The sequence below is a fragment of the Bombus impatiens genome, unplaced genomic scaffold, assembly GCF_000188095.3.
Source record: "Bombus impatiens unplaced genomic scaffold, BIMP_2.2 scf_0526, whole genome shotgun sequence".
NCBI classification, from domain to species: Eukaryota; Metazoa; Arthropoda; class Insecta; order Hymenoptera; family Apidae; genus Bombus; species Bombus impatiens.
In genome coordinates this window covers 78,947-96,058 of record NT_176945.1, presented here as the reverse complement: position 1 = coordinate 96,058, position 17,112 = coordinate 78,947, and the positions used below count along the sequence as shown (strand labels likewise).

General features: G+C 37.3%; 1 long non-coding RNA gene across 1 annotated transcript; it reads right to left on the bottom strand.

Annotated features, from left to right (window-relative positions):
- Positions 1-8,227: 8,227 nt before the first annotated feature.
- Positions 8,228-16,817, bottom strand: LOC117151923. Its single transcript, XR_004462093.1, has 3 exons — positions 16,670-16,817; positions 13,634-13,641; positions 8,228-8,241 (listed from the first exon to the last, which is right to left on the bottom strand). It is a non-coding gene; the product is annotated as an uncharacterized LOC117151923 (long non-coding RNA).
- Between the last annotated feature and the right edge of the window lie 295 nt (positions 16,818-17,112).

The following is a 17,112-nucleotide window of genomic DNA, read 5'->3' as shown; positions in this document are numbered from 1 at the left end:
ATGCAGCTACGACGTGAAATTTAACGGTACGAACGTGTACAGAATACTATAAATTACATTTAAAACAAAAATTGCTATTTACTAAAAATGGATTAATCCTATTTTTAAATTCTTTAAATTCTTTAACTTTAAATTTTTTAATTCTTAATACAATACTGTAAAATATATAAGATACTTAATCTATAGTACTCGTTGGAACGTTTAACACGTGAAAAATGTTAGCTTCCATCTATTTAATTTAATCCATAAAAATAGGACTTTCCTTAATATCCACAGTCGACTTACTAAATGTATTATATGGGGTAAAATACAAAAATTGAATTTTTTTGAATGGCTTAATAGTTACCAGATTAACTAGATGAAATTATAAGTAATTTAACGTAGGCTGCAACGAAACAAGCTCATAAATTTTCCAAGGCACGCTCCTCGAAAAATGACATTTATTTCTATCAAGGTGGAAGGGGCTTTAAAATAAAATACGAACGTGGACCTTGTTAATCTCGTAAAACACATCTCGCATAAAAATATGTGGGAGCTAATCTGACTCGTAAATCCACCTGGACACCGGGGCAATTCCAATTTTTGCGCTCGCGTGTGCGCGTGTCGCGTCGTCTCGCTTTATCATCCGGAATGTTCCAGCTATTCTGGTAATCACGCAGAAATGTGTTGCACCGGAAGCTGCATGATTTTTTGAGCGAACGTTCGCTCTGTGAGAAACCACCGTGATGGTCGGCCATTTATTTTTCTTCCTTTCGTTTTGCTGGAAGGAACGTTACGCTACACGTTGCCCGTGAGATAATTTCCTTTGTTCGAGAGATATCGCGTTAAAGTTTTTAGAGGTAGCAATTCTTTTGGAACTAACAACCTTTTAATTCGAATCCATTCTAAAATTAGTCAATTTTCTTTCGTTTTTTTTTTTTTTTTTTAAATCAGTAATAAACTTCTTGAATTAAATTATGCATTAAATTATCAAATACGTACACGTGTAACGAGCGAGTTGTAGAATTCGTACCGTCTATTAAATAACCAAATTGCGAAACTTGCACAAAGTGGTGGTGATTATTTTAATTTCACAGAAGCTGAATCATCGTTCCAAACATTCAGAAGTATAATTGATCAAATGCCTGGATTATCAAATTTTTTGTATAAATATAATTTGAACATCCATTAGTTTCAAAAACCATCATATGGAGGGCCAATCGGTCGATACACTTTCGCAAATCAATCACGATTCAAATTGAAAATCACTTTTCTAGGAAAAACATATTTTAAAGGTAAATTCACTGTGTGGAAAATTTACATATAAAATTCCAGTTATATCTTTCGCAAAGATAGAATATAACTCTGAGGGGCACTCAAGAAACTTCCCCTTACTTTAACGTGACTTTACGAGCAAGCTGCAGCCAGGACACCCGTATATAAGGGTTAGACGAGTGAAAATATCGCGGACCGCAAATCTAATGGCTAATAATATTTCTTCTACGTCGTAGGTTGCAGGTCAACCGTCGTACCATGGTCGTGGCAATAAATTGCTAATCGACCTGACGTTCTTTCAGCAATTTCCGGCCGATCGCCATTTTCTCCTCCCGTGACCGCGTTCACCGACGTTTTACTCTATCGCGCTGGACATTTCTATATAAACGCTTTTCCGATACTGTCGATGCACGCTTCGTTATGAGCGTTACACTTCCATTCTGCCTCGTCTACGGCGGATCAGCCTTTCCACGAATTCCTTTCGTACACGATGGATCGTGCCAACTATTCTCTCGATCGTGAAAAAGCAACTAGAACAGAGCAACTTGAAACGCTTCGTCACTATCAAACGAAAGGTACTTGTTGAAGCTGCACGTTTAATTTTACAAGACACTAAGATGTTTTTCTTTTTCGTTTTTCTAACGTTTACGTCTTTTATTACACTGTAACTTGGCATATTTTAATTTCAAATCCTGCGCTCAACAGAAACGTTCCAAGAACCACGGATGCGAAGAAGATACTTGGCATCTTTTTAAATTTTAATTAATTTAATTAATCAACAGCTATAAACATTTATATCTTTACAATTCTTCTATTACAACGACAAACGAGCTTTTCACGAGACTATCTTCTACTAAATGTAAGATTCACTTAAAGTTTACTAAAAAAAAAAAAAGTCCACCAAAATCTAAGCACACGCGAAACAAATAAACGCTGTCACCATCCATCGTTGTTACCATTGTGATAAAGATCTCCCAGCGGCGTATCAAGTGGCAATACGCTATCCACCTGCTATTTATCTCCTGAAAGAAGTAACTGTAGAGCCAGTTACGTTGGAGGTTGAAAGCAGGTCAGTTGACGGGTAATATCTGTTGGAAAAATAGGAGAAGACACCGTTCGACTTTTAGCCCTGGAGCGCACAAAGGTGAGCGAGCGCCTCTTTCTCCGCTATAAAGCTGATTTCAACGCCGAAATCGAATCCCTGTTGGGCAGAGCGGAGAGGGCCGATGGAATTCGCCCTGGTTCTGGGCCACTTCCGTCGCCAAAGCTGCAACCCTATTCCCCGTGGCCCGGAAAAAGGGGTTTTATCGCGGCGTTTCACGAGGCCGCGTCCGAAAGGAGAGTTTCCCGATAATGGATCGGCCGGGCCACTGCATCGAAACTTATTCAGCCGGTTCGACGCGCCAAAGTAAAGGGCAACTTGTTCGAGGACCGGCAGAAATAATCTACGACCAGGCTGCCGCTGTTGGTGGCCGTTATCGAAACGAATTTTCCAGGAACAGAGGACCCTGGCTTTTGAATTCCTCCAAGCAGTGGCAGTATGGTAGCTTTTAGAAGGTCTCTTGGTTGGCTTTATGGGAGAGCCATGGGGGCTTGTGCAAGAGGTATCGAATTATATGGAGCGAGACGAGAGACGAAAAAACGGGGAAGAGAGAACGACGATATTTTGATTCCTTTTGGAGACGAGGACGTGTGGGAAGATTGTGCGGTGTTTTTTTTTTTTTTTTTAAATTGGACTGACAGGACTATAATTAGCTTTTAGGCAGACTCTTGGCTTAATTTATGGTGCGAGTAATTTGAAGGTATCTGCGTGAGAAGGATCGGATCGTGCGTAGCGAAATGAGGGGCAGAGAAAGATATTTTGATCGCGTTTGAAAATTCCGTCTTTAAAAATCGCTGTGACAGGAACATATTTTTTAATTGGATTTAGGAAGATGTCTGAGTATAAGTGTTGAGTGCGAGCATCGGATTGTGACAAAACGAAATGATAAAAAATATGGAGCCAACTATCTCAACTTTTCTTGGAGATAAGAAAGTGTTCGAGATTGTAGGCTGCGACGACGACGTATAATTTACGATATAAGCATCTTCAGTTTGAAGATCTGGTAACTAAGTTTACGGTAAAATTAATTTACCACTGTCTACCAATCAAGTATCTAGAAACTTATGGTGCAGGATGTACGTAGTTCCTCGTGCGCTCGTGAATCAGTGGAAGATATCGACAGGGATGGTAAGGTGGTCTCTTACCCTTTCTGACAGGGTCACTTCTTCTCTATCGGTTGGGCGAGAACGCGAGGAAGTTGGGCCTGGCAGGAACGCAATCCATCAGGATCCTGATTTCCGTGCTATTGGCAGGGCTCGATCGAAATTCTCGTGTCAGGGATTTTGATGTTTTCTCCTATTTCTTTTTTTATTTCTTCTTCGTCTTCCTCCGTCTTTTTTTTATATTGGCTTTCTCTTATTCACCGTTTTATCGGAAAACTTCCCTTTTTACTCTCGGCGACGCTCTTCTGTCTTTCGTTTAACTTTCCAATCTTCTCGGCAAAGCAGACTCGCGGCGAAATTGACGTGATTCCTTCGATACTTTGTTTAATTGGTTTTCCATCGTTTCGCGGGACTTCGCAGTATTCCTCTTCTTCCTTGATTTTTTCCTTCTTGTACGAAGGATATTCAGAGTATCGAGGAAATATCTCTGTGGTATTTATTTTCCTATTTAGATTTTGTAATGGCAGCTCCAGTCAAATATGTTTGTATGTCATGTCGATTGAACCGATTCATAGATGCATAATAATATTCATAGATGCACCGATAATAGATAGTTAATAAATAACTATCTTATCCTGGTTATTTAATCGATTAATTATTTAGCAGGAGTGATCGATAGTGCAGGTAACTGTAAGTTCCCGAGCTAACTTTCCGCGGAATCTGTAAGTCTCTGTTGAATAAGTTATAGGATAAAATATAATAATAACGAGTACAGCGCAGGTTCCTCACTTAATAACACAAATTCACTCGTTTATTTTGAAACTATTTTAGTAATGTATACATAATACTTATTTTATTAGCTTTTCGGTAAACATTAAAATCCTAGTAACAACCGAACTATATAGAATTTCAAGTACGCGTGTACAACAATTAACTTCCAAACTCTATTGCCCTGAAAGTAAATCTTTATTAAATTTCTTGAAAACCAAACTATTTAAGTATACCTTTCATTTTTACCATCTTCAACATCTTTATTCGTTCCTATCTTTGAAATATTATATTTGAATTTGCTGAAATATTTATATGTATCTCTGAAAATGTTCTTATTTATTTGAACTCTTTTCTCCGTTCATTTCTATATTTATCAATGTTATATTCATAATTTTAATTTAATTCAACCTACTGTATTTTATCCATTGGTATCTTTCAATATTTACTAGCTGCTGAAATATTAATTTCCATCCTGAAAAACTTTCTATCTATTGCCAGCCATTGTTTTAATTATTAATTATATTATTAATTAGTAATTACTTCCATCCCTAGAAATCTTATTTATTCCCACATTCTTCTTTTATCCGTGCATTTTGTACATTTCATAATTTAATCCTACTGTTTATTTCTACCCTTAAAAATCTACCTATTTAATAAATTACGAGATTTCCTATTTGCAAGGATTAAAGAATTTAAGTATATTTTTCAAAGTTTTCTAAAGGAATTCAAAGAATAACAAAATTTTCTATTTGTTTCTGCTCCGTTACCGAATCTTTCCCTAACTTCATTGAGAGTTTCGACTCACCCCATACGCAGCTTCGTGTACGCCTGTTCCAATAACGTTATACATCCCCTTTACACTCTCTTTCACCCTGCCTGATCGTGGTAGACTTGCATTCTACACGGTGGGCACCTATCGTTCAGCCTGGTATTTACGCGGCCGCATTAGCCGCGAAACAAGCAAGGAATCTCGGCAACGTCCGCGCAATTACGTTTTCTCGCGACAAGTAAAGTAAAGAGGGTAAGGTTGGAGATTTAATGACGCTTTGTCAGTTTTACCGAGTCGCTCCGTGGAAACTCGAAGAATTTAATGGTCCGCGAGCTTCGAGGTCGGCTCGTTAACGGAACATCGTCGCACATGCCTGTTCGACACTTTCTTCGTGGCAAGTTACGATGAAAAAATTGCATGCACGACGCGGTTGATATCTTTTTGTTCTCGAGTATCTTACTTTTTATTTCGCGAGATCCACGCGTCCCTTCATTTTTATTCGTGCGTTATAAGGGCAGAGGTTTCAACGATAATTGCCAGCATCGCTTACATTCCGCTGTCGAAGTTGTACAACGTAGATTCTTAAGGGTAGCAGCGACATATGAGTATGGCTTGATCCATATTTTTTAATCGTAAAAAATTGTACGTTTACTCTTTCTAATTTAAATATATCAACGTTCGAGCAGAGACGCGCCATGTGTGACATCTTGTTCGTTCGCAATGTGTGTTAAGTGGTGCCATAAATTGTGCGGCAATTGTCGAATTCTTTAAAATCTACGCTCCTCGCGGAGCTTGCAGATTCCCATTTACGCTTTTTGTGCAACAACGCTGTACCTCTTACGGTAAATTTAGTCCTATTAACCGAACGTGTATCTTGGTCAACAAGCTTTGCAACAAAAGTGATATTTTTCATGATTCTGTAACAGCCTCGAAGCGAGCCATCGCCAACAGCTGTTACTTGTAATCAACTATTCTCAATTGTTATTTCCTTCATCCTACTTATTGTCCTCGTTTTTCATCCGCTGTGCTCGTCCCGTATTTTTACGTACGGTATTTAACACTTTACCGAAGCCTATTAATCGGCTTTTTGTCGCCGACGCTTACCAACCGATAGCCGATTAATCGGTTTCTTGTTCCCGACGCTTACCGACCGATAGCCGATTAATTGATTTTTTGTCTCCGACAATCTTTCTTATTATTTAAACAGTAATTTGTTATTTAGTATTAAGATACCTTGCTCAGATGCTTCAGTTGCGTTGCTTTGTAAGCTGCCACAGTTTTATACCGATTTGAAAAACTTATCGTTCGCGATGGACGAAAAGAATGGTATTGGAGAGTCTAAACCGAAACAGAGCCGGCGCCAGGAAGAATCTGTGCCTGAGCTGTATGCTGTTGAACTGCTACTTGAACTCAGTAAAGTGTTAACGTTCTAAAGAGTGTTTGCCGTTAATAAATGTTTCCAATAATTTTACAATGACGAGTAACATGTTGGATTGATTTAGCCTTCTCATATCGTAGGCATTTGGGAAAGTCGACAAATATCTGTATAATATAAAAATCAAAATTTGTATTCACGTATGTATTATTTTGTCCGAAAAGTTTCCTTCGTTTTATAAGAAAATAACAGACGCACAATATTTTTTGTTTTATATTAGTTTATTGAATTAGGCACGAACGTAATAATAGAAATACAACGAAATGGATCATACCTGATTCAATAAAATAATATAAAACAGAAATTGTTGTTCATCTGTTATCACCTTATGAAACGAAAGGAACTTTTCGGACAACCTAATACTTTCTGTAAAAGGTTCTATACCGTGCAACGTATCCGCACCGAATTTCCTACGAATATTCTTCGACACCTTGGAAAAAATATTGTAGGGGTTGCCATCCCCCAACCAACCCTAAGGCCTCAATAATTTTCAATAGTTTTAAGGGGGAATATTCGAAGGATCAATTTTCCTCGCACGATGGTGTGGACCCTGTCTGGATGATGTTAACATTTATTGTCAAAACAGTAGTTTAAAAAAAAACGGGAAGTGAATGTATAAAGTGAAATTTGAACAAATAAGGATTTGGAAGAAGATACGAGTATTTTGAACAGAAATTTTCTGAAGATTTATCCGCTGAAGAAAAGACTCTTTACAAAATGCTAAATACGAGGCACACGCATAAAATTCACATCTTAAATGTGATCGTGCAGAAATTCAAAAGGACAAATTGCGTGGTAGCATAAACGCAAAAGATATCGACGACAAAGGAGTATTTTATTTTCCTTTCGATTTAAATTTAAAAGGCGCAAATAACTGTACAATTTATATTTTAAAATGTATGCCAGATATATAAATTCTTTTTCGAAAATTTAAGCAACAGTAGCTTCCTTCTATGAATCCCATCGTAACTGTATTATCTAAGGTATATAAATATACAAATTCATTTTGTAATATTTTAAGAAACTCGATGATCGAGAACAAAAGAACGTGTCACATGTTAAAATTTCCTACAAAAACGTCTGTCGTACAACGATACGATAATCTCCTTCCTTAACCAAATCTTTCGCGATAGTTGGAGTATTTGGTGAATCCCTGGAAATCCGCGACTAATTCCAACATGTCGATGCCGTTGATTGATTAGCCAGCCAGCCGCTAGCGAGATTCCGTCAATACTGTCCGTCAAACCTCGGCAATATTTCTGTCGAGGGGCCGTGGCAAATTAAAAGGCGAATCGGCGTTAATTAATGCCGCTACGGAGCGCAGGGGCCACACGAGGGATAAACGGCCGTCACGTGGAAAAAGAGAGAACGTCAAATATTTGGCCGATTTAGGATGAGGAAGGAAAGTCGAAAACTAGCCAGGAAACAAGCAAACTCTGCCAATCTGTCCGATATTAATCAAATTCCCTCAAATATTGACCGTGCCGATTTACTTTTACCATTGCACTGTACTGTCTTTTGGCCACAAATTAGGGGATGGACAAGCGAAATGCTGATTTTCAATTCGCGCGTGTGTCCTCGTATCGACGAAGTTTGTGCGTTCGGAAGTATTTTCTGCTAAAAATCTCTTCGTAATTGCAGAAATTCTGCTATACTAACATTTGATATTTTAATCAGAAAATTAATGTTTGAAGGCGTAATTGGGATATGTTTGAACGGTGTTAGATTCCAAAGAACCGAAGAATTTTGTTTTATCAATTTCTTAAACTTTCTTTTCTCAACAAAGATTCGTTGATCTCGTTGATCTCTTTCTGTGGATCATAGACTTCTAACGTAGAGTACTAAATAAAATAGAATTTGTTAGAATCGTTCAATGACCAATAGATGTTCCAATGTTTATGGTGAATTGCGTCTAAAAATATAAAGAAGAATAACGTGTATATAATTTGCCTCCTAATGTACAATATACGATCTACTTCGAACGATTTCTTTGAACAGAGTCCAATTTAGAGATTACATATTCTTATCGGACGAGTTATTGGATTGCAATGTTCAAACTTCAGCCCAAGGTAAGTCGCTTCATAAATTCCCAGCCCAAGACATTTGCGGCGAACGGTGTAGCTTTCTCGTTTTGATGGCGGATCTCGATTTATGCGGGTCCTTGAAAAACGTGTAAAACCAGGAGATCTCTATATTTTAAAAGGAGCAGCGTCGTTTCTCAAAAATGTAGGTCATCTCGATTTATCTCCAGGCGCGGAACTTCTTAGACAGTCTACGTAACGAACGCAAGAGATAAAAATTAGGACAGGATGGTGGCAAAGTTTCCCAAGAAATTACCAACTTTAAAAAAATCTCCGAAACAGATGGGTAAGTTTCCTGTCGAAGCTGCCGACGTAGGATTACGACCATGGAAAAGAGTAATTGCACCGTTCCAGATATACTTCCACGTGAATGATCATAAATCGAGAGAGTTCGGATTACTTAAAGCATCGGATATATACTCGAAAAACATCGTGCAGCTATGCTATACTATGCTATATTATATATATATACCGTGTAATAGTTATCCTCCTTTTTCGAATAACAGGAGTTTTTATTTTTTTAATGAAAGTCTAAAATTCCTTAACGTGGCTGTAAATTCTTGATGCTTTATCGATGAATCCTTCGTAATCTGGAAATCTTTTAAATTATTTTTTAAATCATTCGAATTTCTGATTTTCTCTTACTTCGAATTACTATAATTTCTATTCTATAATAATTTTTCTTTTCAATTCTTAAAGCTATCAGTTGTCGATTAAAAAGTCTTTGTAAATAAACACACCGGTATCGTTTGGAAATTTGTTTTAAAATATTTCTTAATTAATACTAATTACGTAACAATTCCTCCTTGGAGTTTAACGATTTCTATAACATTTCCTGGTATTTCGATCTCACGAACTTTGTTAACGTTTAATAAAAAAAAAAGAAAAAAAAAAGGAAAGAAACTGCCCTCCAAATTCAAGATAAATTCGATGAAATTTATAGAATGACAAGAAACGAATTTATTGTTATTACATTTACAGATTGTCACTGTTGGAACTTAGCTGTCGGCAATTCAGACGATCCAAAAGTTGTCGATTTGCTAGAAAGTCGCACGTGTTGCTCCAAGGACTGCTCTTTCCGGCAGCCGAGCACAATTGCCATTTCAAATGAACGACACGGTGCCACTTTTAATCGAAACGCTCGCTCGCTGGTTCTCTCGATCCGGTAAACAAAGTTAAACTCGTTTAGCCGGCGCGCCCACGACGAGAATTGCGTCACGATGGAACGCACCAACGATCGTTGGAAAATATCGAGAAGGTTGTTCGAAAAAAGCATCCATCTCAATGACAAAGCATATGTCGCTGTTTCGATTCTTACTTTTAATATCTCGCCTTATTTGTCTTGCACAGATTCATAATTTCCACGTCATTAAGTTCGATAAACGTATTTTAGACGTTATCTGAATTTGAATCGATTTTGCCTGCCAGTAAATTACAATTATAAATATCTCGCTCTCTATTAACAATTTTATAATTTTATAATTTAATGTCATATTTTCGTCAAGTAACGAAACAGTCATCCAGCATCTAACTATCTTTCTACAACGTCCAATTAGCGATATAATTTTCTATCAGTAACTTCATAAAGGGCAGAATAATTAATCGATATTATCTAAACCATAATTTTATTATGATAATAATAATTTTATTACAATAGAAATGTTATTATACGACTATAGCAACGAACAGAATAGCAAATTCTTTCATCGATAACTTTGTATTTAGATTAAGCTTTGCCTGATATAAACAGAAGCAACGATCGAACAAAATTATCTCACAGCCATTCTTCGAAAATCGTACGAGAGTCAGAGTTAGATATGTTAATTAAATCTTTATGTTACGCGCGCTATTACCTAGTTCTTTTTGGTTGTCTGACACCTCAAATAAAATGAATGTTACGGCCGTTCCTCTGGAAAAATATCAACCGTATCTGGGTTATCAGAAGGTACGTTAACGAACGAATAAATGCGTGACCGAGTCGAAATCTGGCTAATCGAACATGTAGCAAAAATTCACGATGATACGCGCTCCCATTACGACGTTATCGTTGGCAATTGCGCGATGGCTGCTCAGCTCTTCGGCTTTTGAATGGAACATTCGCCGAATTACCGCCATTCTCGCGATATACATATTTCTCTATTTAGCTCTCGTAATAATCGAGGCTCGCAGAGCCGAGGCAAATTAAAATACACAAATGCGCGACAGAGATCTATTCGTTTCACCTCTGTCTTCGCACTGGCTGCCAGGTTAATCGCCGCCGATTTCAATGGGGATTTAAACGGCCGTGATTTCCTCAGCAACTCCCAACGCGTTCAATTTATTCCGATGTTGTGGTTAATTTCAAACGTTTGCCGTTCGATCAAAGAACCGGTGAAAGTGATTGTTGCGAGCGGATATCTTGTTGGAGGTTGTTACAATGCAATGTGATTTATTTCAGTGTGGATTTATGGCTGATACTACGTTCGTTTAACCGATTACATAAGGATCGACGTATCGCTCGTGCAAACGCTATTCCCACAATATCTTTCTTTTTTCTTTTTGTTGATTTATATCGTGAAACCGTGATATTATGGCGTTCATGAAAAGAAAGCCTAAGAATATGATGTACATTTTCATTGTCGTTAGTAATTATTGTTTCGGTATTATTTGGTAGTTATTAATAAATTAGTAGTTGCTAATAATCATTCTTCTATGTGGATCGTGTGATTTTATAAATTTCGAGTAAATTCGAGGATTAATTATATTTCATGATATAAACTATATCTTTCAGAAATCATAAGCGTTTTCTTGTTTCTGGTTTGAATGCCAGGCTTTTGAAAAGTCTCTATTATTCTAATACGTCCTTCGCAATTCTTTATATAGCTTTTATGTAACTGTTGCGTATTATTCCATTGTTTCGTCGTTAATGGATTGAAGTTACGCCTTTACCCTGCATGGTTTCGTAAGCGATAGCTTTTTTTTTTTTTTGGTTCCGTTGATACGTAACGAGAACGAAATCGGAATGAAAAATACCATTCCAATTAACCGCATCTCAGAAATTTTATTATTAGTATTCTTTGTCGTTATTTCAACTATGAGATGTCAAACGATCTCGTTAGTTTTATGTAGCGTTATTCTACGTTGAGAAAAGTGGACAGAAAAAATGGACAGATCGTTCGTCCGGAGTATGGAATCAGCTGGGCTTAAACATCGATATCATCCGCGTCCTAAATAGCATTATGAAAATCAAAATGATCAAATTCGAATGCTTGTTAAACTGAATCCATTCTCTACTAGTCCGGTGCTTAATTTTCATTTATTTATTCCGTACAATCGAGAATCATGCAGAGTTTCCAACGGTCCATTGGACAATCATTAAATAATAGTTTGATTGGCCGTTGAAAACGCGCATGCAGTTCTTCATGTTCGATCACGTTCGATCACGTCGATTATTCTAGACGATGATCGTCCGTGACGTGAAACCAATGCTCGCGCGTAATGTCCGCTTTGAAACACGCGACGTGCATACCGAACGCGTTTACATTGCCCCAGCTAAATTATAATCTTCGTTCACGGGCCACGAATTTCTACTAACAATTTGCCCGCTCGTGATTATCCGCCGCGTTAATATGCTGATTAACCGTCTCGTTATTGGCCTGGACAGAAACATCGTGACAAAACACCGTTACACTAGCTTGTAATTTACCACTAGTACGTACCAAGACTTCCTAATACACCTAAAATACTGATTCTGAATTCGTGACGCGAAGGACATCCGGGAGATTCACCAAGTACTTTTATACGTCGGCTCAAAATGAAACGAAAATCAAAAAAAAACCAAGGATAATTAAATTACGTCGGATGGTGTCATTTCCGGGACAATGGGATCCGAAAACTTGTCGAGTATTTGTAAATTCGATGAAATTTCCAGCTGGGTAGCAGAAGGTAATCGGCACCAGATCATTCCATTGTGTTTACCGTTAATACATTTCTTTATTTATTTGGATGAATTTTACAATCAATTCTCATTGAGAATTATAAGTAAATAAATGTTAATAAACATTCACAATAATTTTATAATGACGAGTAACGTGTTGCATTGATCGAGCTTCTTCATATCGTAGGTATTTGAGCAAGTCGACAAATATCTATAAAAGTCAACATTTGTATACATGTGTGTACGTTCTGTAAAATGTTCTGTACCGTCCAACGCACCAAATTTGCCACGAATATTCTTTGACACCGTAGAAAAGATACTGTAAGGGTTGCTAACCCTCAACTAACCCTGAAGCCTCAATAATTTTCAATAATTTTAAGGGGGAATATTCGAAGGATCAATTTTCCTCGCACGATGGTGTGGACGTTGTCTGGGTGAGGCTAACATTTATTGTCGAAATAGTAGTTTAAAAAAAAAAACGTGAAGTGGACGTGTAAAGTGAAATTTGAACAAACGAAGATTCGGAGATGATTCTACGTGTGAAAATAATTTTCTTCGTTGTTAGAATTCTTCTGCTTTCATTCGTACAAGCTTGTTGTTGTTTCTTACGCGCTTCTATTATCGCGATTCTTTCTCGCGGTGAATTTCCACTGCTTTTTTACCGCTGCAGCTCTTTCTTTGGTATCTTTGCGCTATTCTTTCCGTTTCTGTAACTCCTGTTCTAGTAGCTTTACACCGCTGTTTCTATCGCACCTCAGAGTCTTCTTTTGCTGCCATTATACCGAACCTGTTTTACTATTCGTTCCTGCCTTTTTCTGGCAATCAGTTACAACTGCTTTTCTCGTTAATAGGTGAACAGCTTTCTTTCTTTCTTACCTACCAATTGTGTCCCCTTTTATTACTCCTGTTCTTTTTTTATTATTATTATTATTATTATTCCATTTCTTTTGCCGTCGTTATGACTGAAATTTCTCAGTCCCGGTGTACTTATACCGCTTTTTAAACCCTTCTTCGTTTTACTTCGTCCTCCCCTAGAAACTTAAGACGTTCCCTTTGCTGAAGTTCGCTGTAGAACCCGCCACCATGACAGAATCGTTTTCTGAAATGTACAATTTTTTCCCAAGTTCCACCCTCATTAGGCTACGACATACTCGAGGAGTAAGAGACTAATAAATTCAGCAGATTAATGAATTAGCTCTCACCATTGAACCTGATGTATATTATTCGTGAAAATACCTGGGGCCAGAAGAGAATCCCTAAATTAATCAATAATCCCTATAGTAATCAAATAATTGTCAAGAATGATTTCAAAGAAAGTAGTCGTTAGAGACTATCACTGAATGGGCATGAGAAAGACGCTGATCCACGTGAAGTATTCGAGGAAAAGGATAATTAATAGCTTAGAGTATTAGGTATCAGAAGAAAGATTTAGTTCAGTTCAATTTAATTCGATTCGCTCTTGAAGGATCCGCGATCATTCATTTGTAGATGAGTTTCGACGAGGAATCATTAATCCAAGATAGCATCTGGTGATTATACTCTGTGCTATTTTCACATTTGACTGTACTTATAAGATATACGAGCATCCAGCAGACTACTGATTATTCTAAATGCCAAGGATCTTAGTTAATATTCCAGATATTAATCATTCGATTTTGCCAATATTAAGCGAATAAATGAAAAAGAGTTGAACGAATCTGGCGATAATCGATCGGAATAAAACCTAGACGACCAAGTGCGTCGCTGAGCGAATTAACAGGAAGCAGACAGAAAATATAAGCATCGAAAACGTGAATTAGGGTCGCTTTGAGTATTCGCTAGCCTTCGTTTAATCTCTGTCGAAGTAGGTGAAATATCGCAAGCGATGCCAAGTATCGCTATATATTCACTTTAATTCACAATCTCATTGACTTTCAACCGTATTACGAAAGCCGTTCTAACCAGAGGCGTTGCACTTGAAAAAGGAGAAAATTCTTTGACTGTAACACGAATAGTAGAATCAATTGAGCGAACAATCGCGTCATATTGTTTTAAAGTTTCTGTTTTAGGCAACGTACTGAAGTACGTTACGCGATGTTACTTACGGTCGCGAGTGCGCTATATCCTACAGACACAAACGTTAAAAATTAACAATACAAATTCCGATAGGAAATAGAATTTCTCGCGTCAACGTCACGTCTGTGACCCAGTTGTTCTGAAAAGCTCGTTCTTCTCCAATGTTTCGCGCGTAATCCAATTTTAATACGCAATTACAAAGGTATAATTGGTACGAATTTGATAATGCATAATAACGAAGGGTCTAGGTACTAACTCGAAATTAACGAATATACGATCATTCCGACGTTTTAGTCACGTGCATTTCGTTATAATGGCCGTAAACATTTCCGCCACGATTGCTCGCTAATTATACGTTATTATTAAATGGCATGTACGACACGCGCGACAATTGACCCGCACGAACCTAACCCGGACCTCGCTCGTTATAATGTAATATATGTAATACGCCACGTAATATATTTATTTTTCAGGATACACATGAGCGTGGATAATAAATATATACTTGCAACGTGTTAAAACCTGTACTTAACGCAACACCATTTATTTCAACAAAATTTTATAGTTAAAGCCTCGCTAGATTAACTGCGATTCAAGTTTCACTGTTATCCGAATGTGGGTTATTGCTGTGTTAACGAAAAACTATAGCTAACGGGGAAAATTCGGATAAATGGACCTTTGTCGGGTGCGTCTCGTGTTTTTTTTTTTTTTTTTTTTCTAGCTTTGTTAAACTTTGTTAAAATACTTTATGAATACGAGCAATAAAAGATGCTTTGTGAGTACAAATAATTTCTTGTATCGTTGTTTCAGTTCATATATATTAAACTCTATTTCTTCTATGTTTTATTTTCGTTCTAACATTTTAGAAAAGTATATTCCTGTTTGTTGTTGTAGGTCATAGAACATAAGAAAAAGGTTCGACTGGAATAAATGAAATATTCTGCATAGGTATCTATCGAATGATTCTCTCGGATGGATTATTTATTGGTAAATGATTTCAAAGAACAGATACGATACGAGCTACGAGAACAAACGTGATACCTATAATACACGTAAATAGCGGCTCGAACGTCATCAATTCGTATCGACGCTAAAAATATTTCCCCTTTTCTATTTTCAGTTGAGCAATGCTCGATGTACTTATCGACGATCTGTCGACGCACAAAGAGACTCGACGAAAAATGGTTGTTAAACAGCGCGAAAATTCATGATATTCCGACAACAGCGACGCGCATTTCCGATCACTATTTCCACCACTTTGACAATCTCGTAGTCCCCTTAACAGAGGAAAATTCCCAACTACTTGGGCAATTGTGCAGTCGATGGGAATTCGCAATAAAAGTATACTTTGGATCGAATTAACAAAATTTTTCAAAATTTCACAAGCTTCTATCTTACCAAGCTTCGCGATTTTTAAAAATTCCTTACAATTTCCAACGCTTGAGAATCGTCGTAGTCTTTCTATGGGCCTCAGAATTTTTCGTTCGATATTCTATTTAGTTGCCTCGAGTTTTGCTGTTTCCCCAAATTTCTCATTCTCCGAGCTTCTCCTATTTTATGAATTTTCCAATTAAACGACCAACTATCATCATCGAGGCGAAGCAAAGGGAAGAGAGAGACGAAGTGGAATCGCCGAGAATAATGCCGCGAATAATATCTCGGAGGTTCGATCATTAATTACCGCGGACGTCAGGAAAACAGAGAATTCTTGGCAGACAGCTGACTGGTTTTTCATTAACAGGTGAATATTCAAAGAGGAAGAGAAGGAGACGTGGACGATCTCTTTCAGAGAAGTTGACCGCGCTCTTTCGTACGTGGAACAAAAGACTCGGTGAAGGGTTTGATCGTCTCGCCATAGAACGAGGATGAAAGAAATCGTCGAAAAAGCTTTCACAATGAAGACGATAGTCTCGAAAGCGCGTCAGGCAGGAACTTTCGTATAATTTCATTAAATTATCAGTTTCATTAAATAATCAATTTCGTTCAACTATATGCTGTTAATAAAAAGGCATAGATAATTTGGTCCTTAGCAACGAACCCAATCTACTGCTAGCATTGAGATATGAAAGAAAAAAGGAAAAATAATTGTAATCGACTCATTAAAATGATAAAAGAACAAACCAATATTACAACTTTGACTGCCACGTTGGTCGCATATGACCGACCACGGTTTCTCCTGTGACGCCACGGTGGTCGTTGGTGACCGGAGCTTAAACTTCTTACAATTGTAAAAATTGTATGAAAATTGACAGTTAGAGCATTTTGAATATAACCGATAAATAGAAGATACTTTGAAATAAAACGTTCCCCATTGAACGATTGAACATTTTTATTAGAACATTAATAAAAAAAAAAAAAGTGAGAACAAATCTTGCATCTAACGGTGCACTGTGTTTGCATCCATATCTTTGAAGGGTAATCTACGAATATTATTATAAACACAGCTTAGAAAATAATCGTAAATGCTGCTTTATAATCGTACAATTGAAGTTAGAAGTGTGCACATACCTTACTATTATACATAGAACGAGCAAATATCGTTTACTAATTACGATTACACGTTTCGACGATATATTCTGCGCGTTTTGCTTACGACGAAACAACGAATGCGAATGGTTCGTTGCAA